General features: G+C 40.0%; 1 long non-coding RNA gene across 1 annotated transcript in view; it reads right to left on the bottom strand.

Moving 5' to 3' along the window:
- LOC127050847 (uncharacterized) overlaps positions 1 to 22,768 on the bottom strand; it is a 62,252-nt gene extending 39,484 nt beyond the window's left edge. Inside the window, exon 1 of the long non-coding RNA XR_007774298.1 lies at positions 22,681 to 22,768. This is a non-coding gene — a long non-coding RNA (uncharacterized LOC127050847). The remainder of the gene's footprint in view (positions 1 to 22,680) is intronic.
- Positions 22,769 to 23,557: the final 789 nt, after the last annotated feature.

Raw genomic sequence — 23,557 nt, 5'->3', positions numbered from 1 at the left:
TTCATTTTGAGAATGTCAATCTGGCTGTCCCTACCTGCCAGGACAGTTGAACTCTGAATTTGACACAAAAAATATGTGCCTTTTAGACTGCTGGGGGTTAATGCAGCCTGCCAGGAAAGCCAGGAAAAAGAAGCCAACTCCCAGGTGACACTGCTAGAAATTGATCCTGGAGTTTAGCATCTGGATCCTTCAACTGCCAAGCTTGCCCCAGTGGTCCGTTTCATCACTGGGCCAGATTAAAAAAGAATGATGAACAGGAGCAGGTTCTGCACCATCAGTGACAAGAAGAAAAAAAATCTCAAAACCAAATGAGTCTTGCCATTGCATGTGTGCGCTAATGGGCTTTGAAACAATGTGCAGCTTTAAAGCTGTGTCAAGAAAAGCCAGCCAAGTCTGTCAGTTTCTTTTTGCAAACAGGGTGAAAGTTAGAGGTGGCAAATTTGTGCAGGTTCAAAATCCCATTAGGGTGCCACCTGTTACATTTTTACCCAAGCACACAAGATTTTGAAATGTATTTGCTTTCAGGGTGCTTGCAACATTTGTCAAGCATTTCACTACCAGCCCCTAAACATTCCTTTTTTAAAAAAAGAATGCAATTTCAAACTACAGATGGGCTCCAGTTGCAAAAATTCACATCTGGATTTTGATATCCCTAAAATTCAGACAAGTTACAATCTAGGATTTGTTTCAGTCCCATTAGAGTTTAATGGCCACCTGCAAAAGTTGGATCTCGGTTCAGATTCTGAACTCTTTAGTTTAGTATTCATACTGTGAGGCAACCTACCCCTGACTCACACACCCACACAAATTCGGGAAGGTCGGGGCTATGATTTTGATTTTTGCCTAGCCGTACTTAAAAAAAAAATCATTAAAATTCCACGTCCTATCATTTCAGTATCTAACATTTTCCAAGACACAAAAATTATCCTGAGCTCCAGGTTTCTTTCTCAAAGAGTTTGTTTTTACTCTTTCAAAACAAACAGTACAAAAATATTAATTGTAATCATATAATTGGGAGACAAAACTGCACTCTGATGATGGAAAGGTGGAACAGGCAAGAAAGGTGAGATCCATTATAACACTAATTTTCAGGGCAGGACCCTAAAAAATAATGAGTTCCCCAGAGAGGTATATCTTATTTCGAGGTAGGAAAGATTAATCCAGCTCTACAATTTCAATGACTGTTTCTTTTTTTTTTTTAAATTGCAGGATGAATTTGTGCGTGCTGCATGTGAGGAAGTTGCTGGTTTGATCTGTAGCAGGAAATGTATTCCTTTGAATATCTGCAGTCTATGAGAAGGGTAGCATATTTGTCTAGATTATGAATATTGCAGGCCACATTTATGGTTGCGTAAGGAGGATGGAGATCTGGGAGAAAGAAGGGCTGAGAAAACTTATAACATCATCCCACTGCTGCAGCTGCTGCTGCTAGAGCAGGGGTCAGCAACCTCTGGCACGCGGTTAGCCAGGGTAAGCACCCTGGGGGGCCGGGCCAGTTTGTTTACCTGCCACATCCGCAGGTTCGGCCGATCACGGCTCCCACTGGCCGCGGTTTGCTGCTCCAGGCCAACGGGGGTTGCAGGAAGCAGCATGGGCCGCGTTCCAGAGGTTGCCGACCCCTGCGCTCAGGGGTGGCTCCAGGCCCCAGCATGCCAAACACGTGCTTGGGGCGGCATGCCACGGGGGGTGCTCTGCCAGTCGCCGGGAGGGCGGCAGGTGGCTCTGGTGGACCTCCCGCAGGCATGCCTGTGGAGGGTCCACTGGTCCTGCGGCTCCGGTGGTCTACCAAAGTCGAGGAACCAGCGGCACACCTGCGGGAGGTCCACAGGAGCCACCTGCCGCCCTCCCGGCGACCAGAAGAGCACCCACCGCGGCATGCCACCCTGCTTGGAGTGGCAAAATGTCTAGAGCCGCCCCTGCCTGTGCTAGAGATTTGTGTAAATTGTAAGTCTCATCTAATACAACACTTATTTTTGAGCAGCACTAGCACATCTGTGCAATGCTGTTTGTGTGGCAAACAACTTGTACAAGTGAAAAGAAGGAGGAAGGTGCAGCCACAGAATACTGCAATGTATATCCCTTAGTTTGGTATGATGTCTTGGTCATCACGGTCAAGACTTTCAAAAGTGACTTGTGATGCTGCTTGCCTTTGGATGCCCAAATTGAAACATCTTAAAGTAGCCTGATTTGCAGGAAGTCTTAAGCACCCATTGTAGTGTGAGGACAAACACAAAGAGCCATGCTTTTAGCAGCAACTAGAAAACTCCCTGACCATGAAATTCCTACATTTATTATGCTCCCCACTACAAAACATCCTGGTCCTCGCTGGTAATTGGAGAGGGCAAGGAATTGTATAACCACTCGGCACCCATCCTTGGAAAATCAGGCCCCTTTTCAGTGTTGGGCAACCAAAAACTGAGTTACCGACATCACAAGGCACTTTACATATCAGCATTCTCATTGAATCTGATCCTGCTCCCACCAGAATGCATAAGAGCTTAAATAACTTCAATTAGTATTGCTATTTATTATTTTGGCAGTTCCTGAAAGTTTTGAGGATCAGGCCTCGCTTCCAATCACTCAAACAATCCATGTCCAGAAAATACATTGGATAAGGTTCAGACTCATGACTAGGATGGTAGGGAGCTATCAGAAGGAAGGAGATGAAGACCACTAGCAAGGGAGAGAGGTTCCTGGAGCTCAGGTGGCTGTCTGAGAGAGGATGATCTTCACCTCTCTCATCCAGTTAAAACAGACCCCTCTCTCTCCCAGGTAGTTTCTCCTTCAAATATCTCTATCTTCATCTAGGGTCCCTCTCTTCATCTCCAGGCAGAGGAGTCATTCTGGAGGCCTCCAAGATAGATTATATATATAGAGAGAGAGAGAGAGAGAGAGAGAGAATGGCCCTGGCAGCATTTTCTCTCTTCAGCTGCCATTCCCCTTTCTCTGGGCACATCTGCTAAAATATATGAGGCAGACAAGAATCTCCCATTAGAGTCTTCTGCTCACCATGTGGAGAGGTCTCAGGTGAGCCCATACCACTGAAGGGCAAGAATTCACCTAAGCATCTTGATTCACTCACCTGAACTTCTGTGAAGTGGGCTCACGGGTGATGAGTGGGACCTCCTCCCAGCCCTGTCTCCTCCACACCTCAACACCTCCCAATATCTTTGTTTCTCCTTCCTCCCCCTTTATGTATCCCTACATACCATGCTCCTGCACAAATTAAACTGTATGGTTACCTTGCTACTTCCTCACAAAACAAGTTTGTGTTGTCATAAAATAGATTTCAGCTATGGGACTGAAATATATTTTCCACAAATATTCACAAAATGCAAATACAGAAGTGATGCAACCACAGCAAATCAAAAATCAATTTCTAATTTGTAGATTTTTTTCCATTTACCCAGCTCTACTTGATAATGCTATAGAATTTCCTACTGCAAGCAAAGAGGACATGCAAGTAGAAATTAGGATGTCTGGATGGAGACTACAAAATGAATACAGAAATGATCTACTCAAAGCAGCAATCTCTATTCCCCTAAAAAGATGTAAAAACTAAACTTGATAATATGGGAAATCTACATAGTATTAATAGAATGGATTGGATTAATTCTAGATTGGTGATTAGAAAATCATAAATATGGATATGTATTGTTGGTTCATGTCATTTAAATCATGCAGTTACATATATTAGCTGATTAAAAGTGTTGAAGAGGTGGCAGAAAAGCTCTCTGAATCAAAACTGTTCTCTTAATCAGATCAAAGACATGTATTCTAGCAAATAAAATTAGATGAGTCAATCTCTAATTTAATAACTTCTAATACACAAACTGGATGTTGTGAAAAAAATCATCAAAGCAGGGCACAATGTGCATACCCATAGAAATTCATAAATACCCTGCACGCCAGCAAACACTGGCATTTATGTGCACAAAAATGTAGATTTACATTCACAGATGACTGTGAACCCAACTGCATGATGAATTTGCATGAGTCATTATCTGATTCAGCCTGTAAACACAGGGATTTGTCCTTCTTTGCAAATGTTTTGAGTTTAAGCTAATGTCTAATGTGGTGTTTGGTCTACTTCTGAAATGTTTTCTTCAGTCATTTCACAAAATTGTGAAGTTTTCACAAAATTCACAAGGTCCTGAAGTTATAACGAATAACACTTCATTAATAGATGTGGCAACATGATTGAATGATTAGTGTAAGAGACTAAGAATTAGAAGACCTCAGTCTATGCCAGGGTTTCCCAAACTTGATTCGTGGCTTGTTCAGGGTAAGAGCCCTGCGGGCTGCGAGATGGTTTGTTTATCTGAGCGTCCGCAGGTACAGCCGCTCGCAGCTCCCAGTGGCCGCAGTTCGCCATTTCTGCACCACCTCCCCAGCTCCCTTTGGCCAGGAACGGCAAACCACAGACACAGGGAGCTGCGAGCAGCCGTACCTGCAGACACTCAAGTAAACAAAGCATCTCGTGGCCCACCAGGGGCTTACCCTGAACAAGCTGTGAACCAAGTTTGGGAACCCCTGCTCTACGCCTAGCTCTGGCACTGACTTGCTATATCTGATAAGGCAAGTCACTTAGGCCCAGATTTTTAAGAATATTTAAGCATTGTAAAGTGAGAGTACTAATACTTTACTCTCATTTGGTGGCGTTAGATTAACTACATTAGAGACTGTGAAGTACTTTGAGATCTACAGATATAAAAGCCAGGTATTATTTGAACAAGGAGTCAGCTTTTTGTTTCTTTCATTTATAGATAATGTTGGAACTTAACCAATCAATTGTCTGAACCTTCTTTTCTTCCTCACCATTTGTGTGTGTGTGTGTAACATTTATGAAAACACACGTGGTGGCCCTTTCTGCATAAGGCATGCCCCAAATCCTGCAGAAGATGCATCTACTTATACTGCATCTAGTTCAAGTAACTCATTTTTAAACATGCGGATTGGTGACCAGTGTTTTAACTAGGTTTATGGTATATCCAGCTTTTCAGATCCAAGAGATGTGAAACTGAAATAATTTTGCAAAATTGTGCATCATCCCCATAAGTCTCCGTACACTGGCTTTGTATTGCAGAGTGGGCGTTTTAACAATCTAGATTATTCATTCGAGCAATTAAACATTTTTGCTCATTTCATTGTATGACTAATATAAAAAAGCTTCTTTTAATTTTACCTTTTTAGGATTAATTTTTTAGAGCCCAATTGCATGTGCAATTTCCTATCTATATTTGTACAAATACATAGTATGATTTCCTGTGCAATTCCCATGACTGCACATACAAACAGGTTTTAGATGTCAATTGTGCAGATTTTTGCACATGGGTCTGTGATGGGGTATTGGCCCCACACTGGTCTCTAAGGGGTTCATAGAGCCTTAGGGATGCTGCACAGGAGGCAGCTAATTAGAGAAGGGCTGAGAGGAGCAGGTAATCTGGGCTTGGCAGGTTCATATAAGAAGAGCTGCAGGGCAGAGCAGGGTCAGTTACTCAATGGAATTTAAGGAGGGTGCACTAGGTGCCTGGCAGGCAGAAAGAAGCTAGCACCCTGGACAGAGCTCTGGGGATCCAGAGAAAGCTCCTGACTGGCTGCTGGGACTTGTTGGCTGAGGCCCTGAGGCAAAGGTGAAGAGGATGGTGGGGCCACGGGGATGTGGTTGGACAATTGGCTACAGTCGGCATTTGGGAAGTGGTGAGACAGTTGGATTGCAGCACTCACCCCTGAAAGAGAAGAGCACGGATCATGACGTGGCTGAAGGGCTGTGTCATGAAGAGGATGCTGTGGTCTTTGGAGTGATATGGGTCCAGAAGCAGAAGTGACAGTGGGCAAGGCACCATCGGGAGAAGGTGTACTGACCTGCAGAGCTAATCCCCAAGACAGCTGGCAGGCAGTGCCAGTGAGTGGAGTCCCATTACAGGTCCTTTTCAAAACTCATCCTCAAATTTCTGTTTTAAATGGCTTTCCCTCATTGTTGACACAATTTGTCTAAGTTTTTTGTTTTGTCCTTAAATGCCTTGAAACGAAATTAAAAAATAACACCTGTAAACATATATTACTTTACATCCCAAGATCTTTAAAATACAATTTCTTGTCTCAGATGCTGTACAAAAGTACATATTATCCCCATTTCACGGATGAGACAACTTCACAAGAGAGATGTTATGGCCTGGGTCCACAAAGAGACCGAAAAAAGTGACAGAGTGTCCTCTGGCACCTTATAGACTAACAGACGTATTGGAGCATGCATCCGACAAAGGGGTATTCAGCCACGAAAACTTATGCTCCAATACGTCTGTTAGTCTATAAGGTGCCACAGGACTCTGTCGCTTTTTACAGATCCAGACTAACACGGCTACCCGTCTGAAAGAGACCGAAGTGTTTCAACAAATGTTACCGCGTTATAGGTGAAACCGCATTATATTAAACTTGCTTTGATCTGCCGGAGCACACAATCTCCCCTCCTTCCTCCGCCTCCCGCCCTGGAGTGCTGCTTTACTGTGTTATATCAGAATTTGTGTTATATCGGGGTAGAGGTGTAACTTAATAAAAAGCACTCTACACAATAAACATATCATAGTGTAATTTGAATCGGTTACTTTACTATATTTATATGTTTGAATACCTTCTTCCCTAATAATAAAATTCAGATATGGCACAGACACCTGGTTATTGGTCTCCTGCTTCTTCTAAGAAATAGTGTAATTGAGCACTTGTGTGTGGGGACAGTGGGAACTCGGGGTTCTTGATTAATTTGCTCCAGTTATAAATTATTTATTACCTTATTCCATTTCCCCGTTACCTTCATAGGGACCCTTTCAAACTGTCAGAGAAATCTATTTACTTTTAATTGATTACTATTCTGCATTCATTGAGATTTCCAAAATGACCAAGAGAAGCAGTAGTACCGAGATTAGCCATACCAATCTACAATATGATGGGTGACATAAAATATGTCACTGACAGCGGACTGCAGTACTAAAGCGTGGGATTTCAAGTATTTGCTAAAACATAGCAGAGCTTGAGAAAAATCACTTCAGTTTCACCAAAAGAGATAGCTGAGAGTTCAGCGAATATCATTTAAACAGCAAAAGACATTTAAACAGCATGATGTAGTGTATAGAGTGCTGGACTTGCTATCTTACCAACTGGCCAAGTGATTGTCAGCAAGTCACTCTATTTTTTCTGTGCCTCAGTTTCTCTATCTGTAAAATGGGAATAGTGGTACTAATTTTCTTTTGTAAAGCACTTCTACATCTATGGATGAAAGGCATTACATAAAAGTTAAGTATTATTTTAATATTATAATAAAGAACTCTGCTTAATCCAACTGAATCTTGGGAATCTGCCAATAGAGACTTAACATTACTATCACAAGTACTAATGGGACATCAGTCAAACCAGGCCCAGCAACTTGGATGTAAACTTTGTGACCTGGACTTACAAATAAAATCTGAACAACAACAGAAGAAACTAAGCTATTACTAAGGCTAAGAAAATCGTTGTCCAGACTGATAGCTGTACTTGAAAACAGCAGGAAGCCAACTATAGCTGTTACCTTACTATAGTCGGACAGCTACCACACACTATGCAAACTGAAGATCAAAGGTATGATGCCAGAGAAGTCAGGGAAATAATGACAACTTACATTTATAGAAGCCAATGGAAATTTTACAAACACAATGTCTAAGTCCAAAACCTTACAGAAGACTCAAAATAACCATTTAAAGCATCATATGTAGACAATTCAAAGTAAGTGACTAACAAATATGATAGGGAAACATAAAAGAAATCATAGCAATCTTCAACAATGTTTAAAGTACGTTCATGGTGACATTTTTAAAAGCATCTAATAGGTTTGGGTCCACAAGTCCCACTGAAGGTAAACAAAGCTGAAATATAATACACAGAGGTGACTGGAGGTGAAAGAAAAATGCACTACCATATTTAGTCTCTTTCTACACACATGTGCCCCTGATTCCTGAAGAAATGCTATCGTAAGAGAAGCTTTTAAAAACACTGCACATTGAAATTGCAGCCATGTCTGCCTGTGGGAAAAAAAAATTAGTTTAGCCCAGAAGTGCACATTTTAGCCCGAAGTGAACATTATCATGCAGAATGTGTGCAAGTCCTTATTCACAGGAATACAAAGTAATGCTGTTCCATTAGGCTTTCTGTGAGGGAAAACCTAAAATGACATAGCATAACAGACTGCTATATCTGCATCTTCTGTCACAGTCTTCTCTTTGTGTTACTGCTGCAGCTTTGACCAGGTTACTTCACACATGTGTAAGAAATGATCAACAATATGATGTCTTAATTGCTCTTTTACGCATAGTCAAAAGAAATCAATACAAATCCACATCTTGCATCTGTGAACAATGGATATGCATGTTCCAAACAGTCTTCTACAATTAGAGCTCTCCATTGAATATTTAAACTATGTACTTTCCCATACAGTGATACATTAATATCACATTACTAATACCAATAGCTGACAATGCCCCTGCCTTTCACTGAATTCTAAAAGAAGTGCACTGGTGTGACTAGTCACAGAATCTAGCAAGACGATTGTAAATCACTCTTATCTTGATTGTATAGTTAGTTGTTAAGTGGAAATAATGCCACTTGTCTTCATGTTGCTGTTCCTTAGCACCATAGAAAGAGTTATTTTTATATTAGTAATACCTAGTACATCAATTTGTGTGGATTTGCAATAGACGTGTCAAGATGAGATTTGCTTATCCCACAGCATTTCTCTTTCTCTCTTTTTTTAAAGTAATACATCCTCTCAGGAGAGGACTTTGTTTTAGAGAGGAAAAGCTCTTAATGCCAACAGTATTCACACCTTCAAACATAGTGACCCTAAACAATAAGATCTTTGTAGAGGAATCCCACTTACATTTTAAAGTGCATTTGTGGGAAGAATAGAAAGATTCATTCACTTATACACATAAGAACATCAGAATGACCGTACTGGGTCAGATCAAAGGTCCATCTAGCCCAGTATCCTGTCTACCAACAGTAGCCAATGCCAGATGCCCCAGAGGAAGTGAACCTAACAGGTAATGATCAAGTGATCTCTCTCCTGCCATCCATCTCCACCCTCTGACAAACAGAGGCTAGGGACTGGCTAATAGCCATTAATGGACTTAACCTCAATGAATTTATCCAGTTTTCTTTTAAACACTGTTATAGGTCTAGCCTTCACAACCTCCTCAGGCAGGTTGACTGTGCGCTGTGTGAAGAACTTCCTTTTATTTGCTTTAAACCTGCTGCCTATTAATTTCATTTGGTAGCCCCTAGTTCTTGTATTATGGAATAAGTAAATAACTTTTCCTTATCTACTTTCTCCACATCACTCATGATTTTATATACCTCTATCATACCCCGCCTTAATCTCCTCTTTTCCAAGCTGAAAAGTCCTAGCCTCTTTAATCTCTCCTCATATGGGACCTGTTCCAAACCCCTAATCATTTTAGTTGCCCTTCTCTGAACCTTTTCTAATGCCAGTATATCTTTTTTGAGATGAGGAGACCACATCTGTATGCAGTATTCAAGATGTGGGGATACCATCGATTTATATAAGGGCAATAATATATTCTCCATCTTATTCTCTATCCCCTTTTTAATGATTCCTAACTTCTTGTTTGCTTTTTTGACCGCCTCTGCATACTGTGTGGACATCTTCAGAGAGCCATCCACAATGACTCCAAGATCTTTTTCCTGATTCGTTGTAGCTAAATTAGCCCCCATCATATTGTATGTATACAATCCATGGAGAACAGAATTTTCCTTTCCTAGCCAATTATATTCATAATATTTTAACTGAGCCATCAGTTAAAGAGCCATTGCACTTTTATAAAGACCTTATCATAAATGAGTAGTGCTTAAGGCATGCTCAAATTATTAGGCTTTTCTCACACAAAGAATTAGCACAATGCCCCTCTGGAACTGTTTAGAAATTCCTTATTTGTTCTACAAACATTAAAACACTGGCGGAGCATGAGTGTAAGAGAGAGCAACAAATTAGTATTATTTAACAGCATTCAAAATCAGCTCAATTTTTATAAATGACTTTGGAAGGTTATTATAGTGTAACACAATTAAGGTTAGAGAATAAAGAGATATGAAGTGTTCAAAATTAAAGCAAAAGCTACTACCATTGAGAATATTAGTGTATTACCCCAGGGTTTAACCTCCTTTGACTGGCTTTGCAAAAGCAACAAGCTCATTGCTAACAAGAGCCCTGTGAACAGTATTTGTTAATGACCAACCTTGTTTTCTCTCTCTCCGACTTTTTTCCCCGTCACATGTGGATATCAGCAGTTTCCCAACACTATACACTTTATTTTTCTTTTTTATAATCAACTTTAGACAAGCAATAGGAGTTTAAGATTTTTTAGTTATTCTGGCCAATTATATAGATTTAAGGCCCAGTCCTGGAAGGTGTCAGCAACTCCTGCAAGGTGCTGAGCTCTTTCAAAGCCCAGTGAAGTAACGTGGTGACAGACAAATATCTGGAGAAATAACGTTCAACTATACAATTTGCAGCATGTTATAGGGAGTTGATCAGCCCTACCTCAGCCTACCTCAAAGCTTGAACAGTGCCCTAACCAGCAGCCTATGGCATACCCTGGGATAGATGGCTCTCCTTTTTAAATTATTCCACTTTGGCTAGAAAATTAAATAGTCTTTGAGACAGAGTGAGAATGACTCTATAGCCAAGTGATTAGAGCTCTCAGGAACCCAAATTCAAGTCCCTGCTTTATACAAAGTGGAATGGCTCCAAAAGGAGCATTTCCTAGCCAAGTAGTTGCAGCACTATCCCAAAAAATGGGCAACAGAGGTTCAAATCCCTGCTCTATATTAGGCCAAGTGGGGGTTTGAACCCAAGTCTCTCATATCCAGGGTGAGTGCTCTGGGCTAAAGATTATGGGGGCACCACTACCAACTCGTTCAGCAGGTGTGTTTTGTGTGGGGATTGATCGGTTAGCTTCTGAAAATGCTCACCAGATTGCACAGGGAAAGATTAGTTTGAGGATCCCTCTGAGTCTTATGCATGAGATAGGTGCAGGAGATTGAGACTTGGGCATCAGTTCACACGTTCACTGGCAGATTTGTAGTCACTTATCAGACTTTGTTAACAGAGCCCTAGATGCCTTGGGACTTCAGGCACCTACAGAGTTGGGTGGCAACTAAGTAGGAGGGTTTGAGAATCTAAATTTTTGACTTGGGAGCCTAAAGTGGCAGTTGTGCTTCTAAGTCACCTAGGGCTAGATCCACAAATGGGGCTTAGGTGCCTAGGTGCCATGTAAAATATATGGGACTTGTGCTCCTAAATCACTTAGGTGCGTTTTGAAAAAAAATCTATTGTTCCAAAACCAACGCTCAGCAGGTAATATTCAGAAAGGATAGCTATTGCTCCAAACAACTTCCAGTTCAAAGCAGGGAGGTCAGCTCTTCAAATATCTCTCAGACCCTCTCTTGAGATATATCTGCTTATTTTCACCCAAAAGTATCTTCACAAAGTAATTGTAAAAATGAAACAAAACAAATAAATAAGCAAACGAACAAGCCAACCCTTCACCCTCATTTTAAAAATTGCCAAGAGTGTTTTAAACTGATTAAAACCTGGAAATTCAAGTATTAAGTTTTGTGTTCCAGCTTTACCTATCTGATTGTGTCCATTTCAGATGACATGATCATAACTGAAGTATGACCAGAGAAGAGATGGTAATTATTGCTACACATGGAGGAATCAAACACACATTGTTTCATACAGCAGAGTATAGCTATATACAGCTGTGATGTATTCTTAGGCATATCACACTGAAAGGAGCTTTAATTCTGAACTTCTTGAATTTTGTTATTTTAAGCCAGCACTTTAAGCTTATTTCTCCCTGGATACATACATATAGAGAGAGAACAATAAAAGAAACCAAGCAAGTATCACCTGAGGATGAAAACTACAAAGACTGTGTGGTTAAAAGAAGTGGGAAAATAAGGAAACATTTGATGCCATTCATTTAAATACAGTAAGTGAGGAGGTCATGTCAAGAAAGCATAAATCTTCTTAAATGTTAAGATACAGTAAGTCAAAATTTGAGGTAATATAAAGAAGGAATAATCAAATGAGCCTAATCTGATCATTAGTAAGCACACCATCCAAAGGAAAAGAAGAGAGGAACAGATGAGACGCTAAGAAGCTGACCAGATCATGAAAACAAGCTGGAAAGAAGGGAGGAAGAAAGGAAATGATAGTTAATCCATGTGGGGGCTCTGCAAACTAATGGTACAGAATAGTGAACCTTTGCAGCTCTGGGCCACCCTCTTTGAACCCAGGTCTTTGTCACTCTTCATTAAGGAGAGCTGGGATCTGAGTTTCTGCAGCAAGTAATTGCTACATATTTCCAAAATTACACCAGCCGGTACTTATTCTCTCTGTGGTGAAGGTAACTGTTGCCCTTGAGCACGGAAAGCACTGGGAAATGAGTTACCTTTGTAATGTTCAGAAGCAGGTATACGGTGCTAGTACAAGAACAGACGCTGGTGTGTGCAGCAGTCATGGGTAATGCTTCATTTACTTCAACAGCTCTCTCCCTCTCCTTCCCTCCTCCTCCTCAGCCACTGATTATTGCTGTAGTGAAGTGAATTAATGGAGCTTTAATTAGGAAGGGGAAATGGCTAAATAAAACAAAGCACAGAATATAAAATATGTGAGAAACAATCTGCATTGGGAAATAAAATTATTATATTGCTAATAAAATTAAATAAAATTTGTTGCAGCTATTCCAGGCTAACCTACCATTTATTGTTCAATAAAGACTGTGCTGATAATAACAGCATTGTACAAGGTGGAGGTAAAAGAACTAACTGTCATCTTAATCTAGTGATTTCATTATTTACTAGCACATACAGAGTTCGTTCAAATCTCACATACAGACTCACAAACCAATGAAAGCAGTGCAATTCAAAGTTACTTAGACGATGTTCTTAGCTGATCTTATATTGCAGTGGTATCCAAACAGTTTAACATTATATCTCATGCTGTTCTGTTTTAAGTGTAGTACGTAGGCACAGCAGGGAACTGAGGATAGCATTTCTGAAATCCTTTGCATTTGTGTCTAAGGCAGGTCCTTCAGATTGGGCCTGATTTTCTTCTCACTTACACCAGTGTAAATCAGCAGTAACTCTCTGGAAGTTGGAGTGATCCTGATGAAAATCTTGTGAAAGAGGATAACCAAGTCTATTGTTTTTAATGTAGCATTTTGTGTTTATTTTTGTATCTATTTTAAAATAGCAAATATTGATATGTTACATCTTAAACAGCAACCTAAACAGAAATATCCAAACAGTCTGGGGCAGTGGTTCCCAACCTTTTTGTCTGGCGGTCTCCAGACGAAGGACCACTGCGGCGGTGGAGCACCCGCCGAAATGCCTCTGAATTTCAGCGACATTTTGGCAGTGACACCTCTCAATGACGCCACCTGCCGTAGAAAAGTGACATCATCGAGAGGCGTTGCTCCTGAAATTTGGGGGTGACGCCTCTCAATGATGTCACTTGACAGAAAGCGGCGTCATCAAGAGACGTCGCTGCTGAAATTCGGGGGCGACGCCTCTCGATGACATCACCATGTTGAGGACCCCTCGTCTGGGGGGAGAAAAAAAATAGACTAGCCCTGTTACTGTTAAATGGGTCTGCTCTACTCTGCTCAGTTTCCACTGGGTGCTGCCCAGGAGCGGGACAGGAGAGAAACAGTGTAGCTCCTGAATCTCTAACCTGTTGCAGAAGCCTTGATGGAATCTAGAACAGTCTAAGGGGATGCTCTCAATTCATCCAACTGATAATGGCTATCACCAACTGGAGACAGGAGTGACCTGTGCTCTGGCTACCACGACCCCAGCCCAAACATGCCTCTACACCAGAGACTGCAGGGCCCAGAGTAGGCCTGAGAATATGGCCAAAAGTTTTTATCATTACCACTGCTAAGAACTCTTATAATTAAAATATTACAGAAAGAACATATGCCTACCCTGTTGCTGTGAGCTATATCCCTGTTACGCGAAATGATTCATTTATAGATATCATTTAGTATTTGTGTCTCCATGATCAGATGGCTGTTTAAATATGGCACATGTGCACAGAGCTAGCTGCGCATTGCAGTGAGCCTCACTCTGCCACATGTGTACAACACACGGTCCTATTAGACAGCTAGGTCTGAAGGACAGTTGGAACATGAAACTTATCTCAGGAAGGGTCCCCACTCTCTCCCCAGGAGCTTGTGGACCTGCTAAGTCCTGCAGATATTTAATAAAAGCCAGCATCTGTGCTTTACATGCCTCAAATTATACCACTTCATCCTAGGGCCAGTTCAGAGCTTCTTACATGCACTGATGCTTGAAGCACAGCTATAACAAAAGACTGGACCGACAGTTTTCTTTGCCTTTAGCTACCATCGGGTGCTCTGTTTTATTTTATTTGCCTTTATTTTGTGTTTGCTTGGCCACCCTAAATGAGCAGCCTGCAGCAGCTGCAACCTTCCAAGAGTCCATTTGATCAATCCTGCATACATTACACCTTCCAGGGACAGGAAATATCAGTAAGGGGCTGCCAGGTCCCAATTACATACACACACACACACATCAGAACTGCTGCAACCCTCTCCGGGCTGCTGAGATGGTTAGAAAAAGAACAATGGGGATTATTCATGATGAATAGTGCTATATATTAGAAATGTAAGCTTGATCATTATTATCAATGAACTCCCTACCTTCAGACTATCTCAGAATCACTGCATACAGCTATTTCTGGGGGAAAGTTCAGCATGGATGATGGTCAACACTTGTTAAAGACATATTATTTATAGCAAAAAAGAAGCTGCAGCACACTGCTGTGCCCATTCGGGATGACTACAGGGTTCAGCCTCCAAGACCCTAAGCATATCACAGATGGGGAAGATGGAGGGAAAACTGATATGAAACATTCTACCGGACACACAGAGGAGTAGCACTAATGTCAGGAGAGAGTCGCTCTGTCAGCTTCACAATTAGCAAGCAACGAATGGGAAAACAAAGAAAATGAGAACAAGTACAAAAGGAAAATAGAACAATTCTGCTGACTTCCCAGTTGTGACTCCCCATCTTGAGAGGAACCAACCCTTCATGATTATGCAGGAATTGGTACCCTATCCAATCCTTCTACCAGCTGCTGAAACCCTCCCCAAGCCACTCCTAATGGCAAGCTCTCCCATCAGTCACTGAGGTGCTGCAATCATCTCCTTCCCACTTATGCTGCACAATTACACAAGATTGCCTGAGTTGCCAAGAGGCCCTATCAATTCTCTGGCTACCTGTGGTAATATGGCTCGTGTCCTCAAACTATTACACTTATTTGTAACGTTTTGTAATCCTTTTTAATAAGCTAATAAATATTCAGTACCAGGATAAAAACTCTCATATTATTACCTATTGTTCCATTATAGTATCCCTGTCAGAAAGTGAGAGAGCTGCACATAAAATGTAAAACAAACGTTCACAATCCCAGAAATCAAGGGCTTTGTATCTCATTTCAGTTTTTGAAATGTGTTCAGGTTTTACACACAAAACATGAACTTTGCATTTTTCTCTCAAAGGGTTCATCTACACTGCAGCTGGGACCACGCTTCCCAGCCAGGGTAGACAGATATGCTAATTCTGCTCAAGCTAAAACACTAAAAAGAGCAGAGTAGTTGGAGGTAGCACAAGCAGAGGTTCAGGCTAGCCACCCAAGTACATACCCCGAGCATCTGGGAAGGTTTGCACTCAGTTCAGCTAGTCTGTTGGGATCCAGGAGGTGGGCTCTGCCCACTCACTACTAAAGGACCTCCCCTATTTCAGTTCAGCTAGTCTGAGTTGCCATCCATGCTACTCCCTGCTACACTGCTATTTTTAGCACTTGAGCAGAAATAACATGGGTCTATCTACCCAGGCTGGAAAGCACAGTTCCACCTGCACTATAGACATACCCCCCAAAACTGTCCTAGTTTTAAATAATAACAAAAAAAATTCAAAATGTCAAACAATAATTCATAATTTCTTTTATATGAAAATCAATCTACTAAAAAAGCATGGGATATATTTTAATATCTTCTGTGCTTTCAAGGCAAAAAATGCCCATTTTGAATAAATATAATAAGAAACAATAGATCAGGGTCACAACATGGCCTGGAAAGAAATGACAAAATATTAACCGGTGAAATCTACATACCAGTTTTGTCACTTTTCACCAAGTTCCAGTGAGCATGCAGCATATTTGACTTAAGGTGATTTCAAACATAATGCTGTCTGATCAGTAAAAATCTTAATATTTTTGGCCAGGATTTTCAAACAACTAGCAATTTTGATTGTCTCAATTCATGGGTGTACAATCTGAGGCATCTTAAAAGGACATGATTTTCAGAGTGCAGTGAGCACCACTGTTATGAAATTCAGGCCCCTTTAAGGTATCTCAGCTAGGGCATCCAAAAAATAAGGTGTTAAATCACTTGCCACCTTTGAAAATCTTGGATTCCAAGCTAAAAATATTCCACATCTACTATTGTAATTTTTTTATGACATGTACAGTACCAAGCAACATTGTTCTTCTAAATCAGGTCAGAAATGTGTAAGTAGTTTTCTGCACAAATAAACAGATAAATGAATATTTTTATATATGGTAGGATTTATTATGAAATGTTGCTCCAGAGCACAGTTGCCAACTTTCATGCAGTAAATAAGCACCCCAACTTTCACAATAAACCAAAAATCAAGCTAATCCCATTTCAAAACAAGGCCAAAACAAGCCAATCCCTAAGAACCCCAACACTCTATGTGACTAGATCCCCCTGGCGTGCAGTTTGGGACTGTGGTGGGCCCGCTGTGCACCCCTGACTCTCTCCCCTCCTTGTCCCTGCTTGCCCCCCTTACCTTCCTTGCCGGGAGCAGATCAAAAAAAAAAAAGCAAGAAGCTACAAGCCAAACAGACAACAAGCTACAAGCCAAAAACTAGCCAATAAGCAACTCAAAGCCAATTAAGCCAAAAACAGGTTAATTCCTGCATTTTTTTTCCACAGGTTTAGCATGTCTGCTCCAGAGAGATGTATCCCATCCACATCCCACTGTTCCAAAATGGGCTTAACACAAGGTAATTCAAGAAAGAAGAATATCCTTCTCGCTCATCATGAATCCTGTTAAGTCCCTAAGACACAAACAGCTTTTTTTTTCCTTTTCTTCCATGTTTAACCAGCAAATGGAAATGAATTGCTCTGCCATCATTCGGCCACTTTACAGAAGGGCCTAAATAGAAAAGTAGCTTGATTGTGACATATACTTTCAGATAGTGACCCATCATTCAACTCACTAAACTGCTGTACTGCAGAGAATTGAGCTAGTGAATTTTTATTCATTCCCAAACCTACAATTAATTACAATTTCAGTTTCACCATCAAAAAACCCAAGCTCAGACAATCGCACTGATGAACACCAGGTCAGAAAAGAACTCAGCATAATATACATCTATATTTTTCCCCCTAATTGAACTGCCTTTTTAATAGGCAGCAATTAAAATTGCCCTTCTCTGGTCGTACATAATTTGTACAAAACTGAGTGTTCAAACTCTACTTTCAGATAGAGCTACGTAAGTATACACATGTTCCACATATGTGGAGATATCTATATGATAAATTGCAGAGCCCTGTGATAAATTAATTTACCATACACCTTTAACTGTGTCACCTGACCTCTGTCTACTCCATCTCTCCCTGAACTGCTTCAAACCCCTGAGCATTTAATAAACTATTTAGAAAAAAAAATCCTTCTTTCTCCCTCCAGATAAGGAAATTCTCCTCAAAATTACACCTATCTGAAGTGCAGGATGAGCAATATTCAGGACAGCTTTTCTGTATATAAAATTGTCATGATTTTTAAGTCCATTCCTTGCAACCCCGTAAGCCTACAAATGAGAGCTTTATACCATTGGAAAGGGTCAGTTTCTCAGCTTCTAAGCTTGGAAGGTCCCAAGATATTGGATGTTAATGTCTTGACATTTTGGGGTATAGAAAAACTCTTTTAGGCTATTTTAGAGCTTTTTAAGGCTCCATGTGAGACCTGCACACAGTTGGACCTAAGGAAACCAGTGCATCTAACTTACCATTAACTGTACAGGAAATAGTCCATAAACATATTTTAGACAAAATATCCCTGAAATAGTTTATCTATGTTTATGTGTCATGTACAAGAAATGTGATGATATGATTATACCTTGAAGGCTTTATCAACATAAACTCAGTGCCATTAAAGATTTTCAAAAACAAGAGCTTAAAGCTAGGTACTAAAATCCATACTAAAGAACAGACCTGATTTTGAAAAGTGCTGAGCAAAAAGAAAGTCATATTAAATTCACTGCTTTGTTTCAGCAGTAAATTCAAAATGGAAAGTGCCCCCTACTAAAACCTTAAACACCACTTCATGTAGCACCAACGGTTTTCCAGTATGATCTCCCCTTCAAGAGCTGACCAAGCCAAAACTTGGTTGATATATGGGATCTGGCACTATCACAGCCTAGGGTGAAATGTTTTACCTGACCTTTTGATGTTCCATGTGTTGCTTAGCTCAGTAAAATAAGAACATAAGAGCAGCCATACCAGGTTAGACCAAAGGTCCATCTAGCCCAGTATCCGGTCTTCTGACAGTGGCCAATGCCAGGTACCTCAGAGGGAATGAACAGAACCGGTAATCATCAAGTGATCTGTCCCCTGTTGCGCATTCCCAGCTTCTGGCAAACACAAACTAGGAACACCATCCCTGCCCATTTTGGCTAATATGCATTGATGAACCAATCTATCCTCCATGAATGTATCTAGTTCTTTTTTGAACCTTGTTATAGTCTTGGCCTTAACAACATCCTCTCAGTATTCAGTAGTGTCCCTTAACATGAGAAGGAAAACATAACTCATTCTTTCAGGAGATGGGAGAAGACAGAATCCCCCAAGAGCTTTCTATTTGTAAATATCCAACCCAGAAAGTTCACTGGCATATGTTTATTTTATTTGACATATTTTTCAACTCCTTCCTCCAGTTCTTTCTGCCATGTACCACCTCTTAAAAAACTGAATTCAGAACAATAGTCACCTTTAGATGTAGACAAAAATATCCCTTATAGTTATCCTAGTTAACACCAACCTCTTAAGGAATACTTTTAGTATCATGTACTCTCCTATAGTCTTATTTTTTTCTAGATGGTGGTGATTTATTCATTTGTCAAACTGAACAAAAATACAAAACACAAATATAAACCTGGGTCAAAAGCAATGTTCCTTAAATGGGCTACTATTTCTTTGTGATACAATTTGTTTTGCCAAATTTCTCCCACGGAGGTTGGACTAACTGGTTTCTTTATTAATTAAAGATTGAGCTAGGGCCAAATGCTTTTCTCTAGTTACACTGGCGCAATCCCATAGAAATCAATGGGGTTGTAAAACAGTAACAGTGGAAAATTAAAACTCCAGCCTGGAAAAAGGTGTATTCCTTCTCTCTTATTTTTCCCCACTGTCATAAGGTACTAACTGGCCATTCATATAAGTAAATCATTTGATACAGCATAGCATAAGTGACACTATTCTACAAAACATCTAAGCTTTAGGAAGCAAACCTCCCAGTACAGACAGCAATTCAGAGACATTTTACGTAGCACAGCAAAAGTCGATGTTCACACACAGCCAGTCTTACCATAAATGAGGTTAATTTGTGTTAGCAAACTGTCAAAGAACCTGTCATATCCTATTGTCTTTCCTAGTACAAAAATGTTAAACAGATTACAAGAGTTAAGTAAAAAAAACCCCACACACTTTGAAGAAAATCACCAGGTTTAATAGCCTCTTTTTTTCGAATTTCATTTCCATTTGATTTTCAAAGGACTTTTGTTTGCTGAATTTTGTATATTGAAAAATATCACTCTGCTGTACTGTAAGGTTTATTTTTCTCCAAAGCTACTGCACAAGAACCATGATATAAATTCAAGGGCAAATGCTATGTTCCTTTCTAAACCTGAATTAGTAAATTTATCTTCTTCACCCAGCATGTTTTTAATGAACTCAAAGATAAAATTTGATAAGTTCACAAAAACAATTAAATTAGAACAGCACAACGAATAAGAGGCGTTAATATAATACGAGCCTCTAAAATACATGTAATAAACCAAAATGCACTGGAATTGTTCAAGAAAGATTCTATTAAATTGTGGGTACTATACAGCTAGTATAATGATTTATAATATATTTGTAAAGGCTTTATTTACATCCTGCCCTTGTAAAATCTACTGTTCCAAAAGGTCACGAGAAAATACTGTCACATCGGCATGTTGTTCTGAAAATTATTCCAAGAAATGGGAATCAAGGAACAGTTAGCTGAAATGATAGCAGGTGTAAGAATTGGAAAAGAGGTTTTAAAAAACCATATTCACGGATTCACTACTATGAGGCATCATGTCTTACACATGTCAACAAAACAAAGTGTATCCCTATGTAGTACCTGGGCCAAATTCTGACCTGTACATCTATGCAATCACATTGATTTTAAACAGGTTGCTTTCAATAAGACTGCTTTGATTTCACAAAAGCATGGGGGAAGGGAGAAAATTGGACCATATTGTGTCAGTATTTACCAATAGTAACAAAAAAAATCTCTAAGAAGTATGTCATGTTTGGTAATTAGATTCATTTCTGCTACATCGGTTTTCCACTGTGAGTAAAAGAAATACGTAAGGGCATTGACCATGTTATCATTGCTTTTTCCTACTTGATAAAAAAGACACACAGTTGGTCAAACTGTTTATATCTACATTGAGAGAAACAGTGAGTGAGTGAGAAAGTTCATTTTTCTTCAGATGTGCTGCAACCCTGTTTCAAGTTCAATTTACACATACATCTGGGGGCTGTTTTCCTCCCTGTGGGCCTAATCCTGAATGTCAGGGCCAATCCTGCAAGGTGCTGAGAGTCTCATGAAAGGTATAAATTCCCTGAACACTCTTGACTTGAGGTTATTCAGTACCTTTCAGGATTAGGCTCACAGAGAGGAAAATAGCCCCGATATGTACTTGTAAATTACATATGGGGCTTGTCTACACAGGAAAGTTGTACCAGTATAAAGCAGGGTGTGGATTTAGGCAGACAGAGTTATAACAGTTTAACTCCTCTTCTGGACACTCTTATTCCAGTATAAGAGTGTCCACATGGGTACATCTACACTACCCGCCAGATCGGCGGGTAGCGATCCATCTATCAGGGATCGATTTATCGCATGTAGTGTAGACGCGATAAATCGATCCCCAATCGCTCTCCCGTCAACTGCTGAACTCCAGCTCAGTGAGAGGCGGAAGCAAAAGTCGGGGGAGCTGCGGCCGTTGATCCTGCACCGCAAGGACACGAAATAAGTGATTCTAAGTCGATCTAAGATACATCGACTTTAGCTATTCTATTCTCATAGCTGAAGTTGCATATCTTAGATCAATTCCCCCACCCCCTCACTCCCAACAGTGTAGATCAGGCTGGGGTGTTTATACCAGTATAATTATATCAATTTAAATATACCCATATAATTATAAGGGTATAGTGGAAAAATCTCCCATGTAGACAAGCCTTTACAATATATTTTACACTGTGGTATTTCTAAGGGGTTTTGGGATCATTCACAAGTCAACAAATAATCTACCACTCCTTCCATGTTTTTCCTGTTTTACAATGCAGATTTTATGGTGAAGTCACAGTGAATTTTGATTCCTAATCCCAACCTATTTACAGGATGCCACATATGCAAACCATGCACACAACTCTCACATACAGCATCACCTCCTTTTGACTTTTGTATCCTGACTCATCTCATCTGACAGCAAGCAAGGATAAGTAGCATTCACCCTCCTCGCTGAATCCACATACACACACACACACACGCAAACATTATAACCTTCACTGCAAATATTTCACCTAGAAAAGATTTATCAGTGAAGTCTCCCAATTATCACCCTTTACATTAAACATGAAGAGCCAAAAAAGAATTTGAAATCCTAATTTTTATTTTTCTTCATTATTGTCTCACAAACTCTTAATTAGAAAAGATATTTCTTACCAAATTATTAGCTCTTATGTCTGCTTTAATACTTGAAAGGTTACAGGAATAAGAAAAGGAAAGAGCTTTAATTAAAGAATAAATTATTGAATACTCAATTTTAATTGATGTAGCCCTCTGCTATTATTTTGCATGTTTATAGATATTTTATGTGAATCTGTAATCAAGATGACACAAAGAAAGACTAACTACTGAGGCTAAAAAAAGGAAGGGCTGTTGCATGATCATATTCAGCCATTTAAGTTCCAGAATCATGTGAAGTGTGGTTTCCATGACAACAAGTCACTAATTGCTAACATAAAGTAAAAATCAACCTTGACTGAATTTGGCAGCTATGTGGAAGCTGTAAAAAAAACCTTAAAATAATAACAACAACAACAACAACAAATGACATTATTTCTGTTTGATGGAAAAAAACACACCCAAGCCCACCTTCTGGATGAAGGCACCCAGACTTCCACAGTTAATTCAGATTTGGCAAAGGTGGCAGCATAAAGTAGTCATTGTGTGTCATACTTGATAGTCAACACCTACCTTTAACAAGAGATAAGGAGAGATGATTGTGATGAAGAGCTGAAGGATTTTTGTATCCTGGGGCTAGAGATCAGCAAAGGAAAATGCTGTGGAGAATGCATGAAGTAAATAAAAGACACAAATAACAGGATTTTAAACATACATTCTAACAGGGTGAGAAGAAAAACGAATTAAGGGGGAGAAAAGGGGAGCTAAATCTATACACGTTTTCCTTGCTAACTTGTTAGTGAGGGGTTTCAGACCCCTCTGGTTTGCAGATTAAAAGAGTCTTTTGAGACTGTGGAAAACTATTTGGGAGGCACAATGGCACCATTCAAAATTCACCAATTTATGAACTGCTACGTATCATTTGTAAAAATTGCTTCAGCCTGAGTTACCTTTCACCAGCTCTGTAAGTCGACTCACTGGGTCACTAGGAGTGAACGAGAACATTTTGATAAATTCAGTTTCCATGACAATGAATTAACTGTGGAAAAGCAGGAGGTGTTGGAAGATCTGTGTTCCGTAGAATACTCTTCAAATGTTTGCCTGTTTTCATTTTTAGCCATTTAGTTCTCATGGCTCTTTTCCAAGTCTCTTTAATTTGCCAGTAGCTGTTTTTCCTCCACAGATTAGGGGAGTAATTCATCAGTGAATGTTTCACTCGGTGGTCCCATCTAATGTAAGAGAACATAAAAATGATTTTTTCCAATTATGCTTTTTGTTTGTTTAAAAAGAATGCAGCAGCCTTTCTTCTTGTTTCACTACAACCTGGCTATAGTGTTCTTAATCTTTCTTGTTTGTTGCCCATTACTGTACTTACAAGTACAATTGCATCTTGTGAGATGTTGGGAGTTGGTTTTAAATACCAATGAGTCCCCAAAACAAAATAATGATT

Source organism: Gopherus flavomarginatus, chromosome 1, assembly GCF_025201925.1.
Source record: "Gopherus flavomarginatus isolate rGopFla2 chromosome 1, rGopFla2.mat.asm, whole genome shotgun sequence".
Taxonomy (NCBI): Eukaryota; Metazoa; Chordata; order Testudines; family Testudinidae; genus Gopherus; species Gopherus flavomarginatus.
The sequence above is the reverse complement of the archived record's forward strand: the minus strand, read 5'-3'. Positions and strand labels throughout refer to the sequence as shown.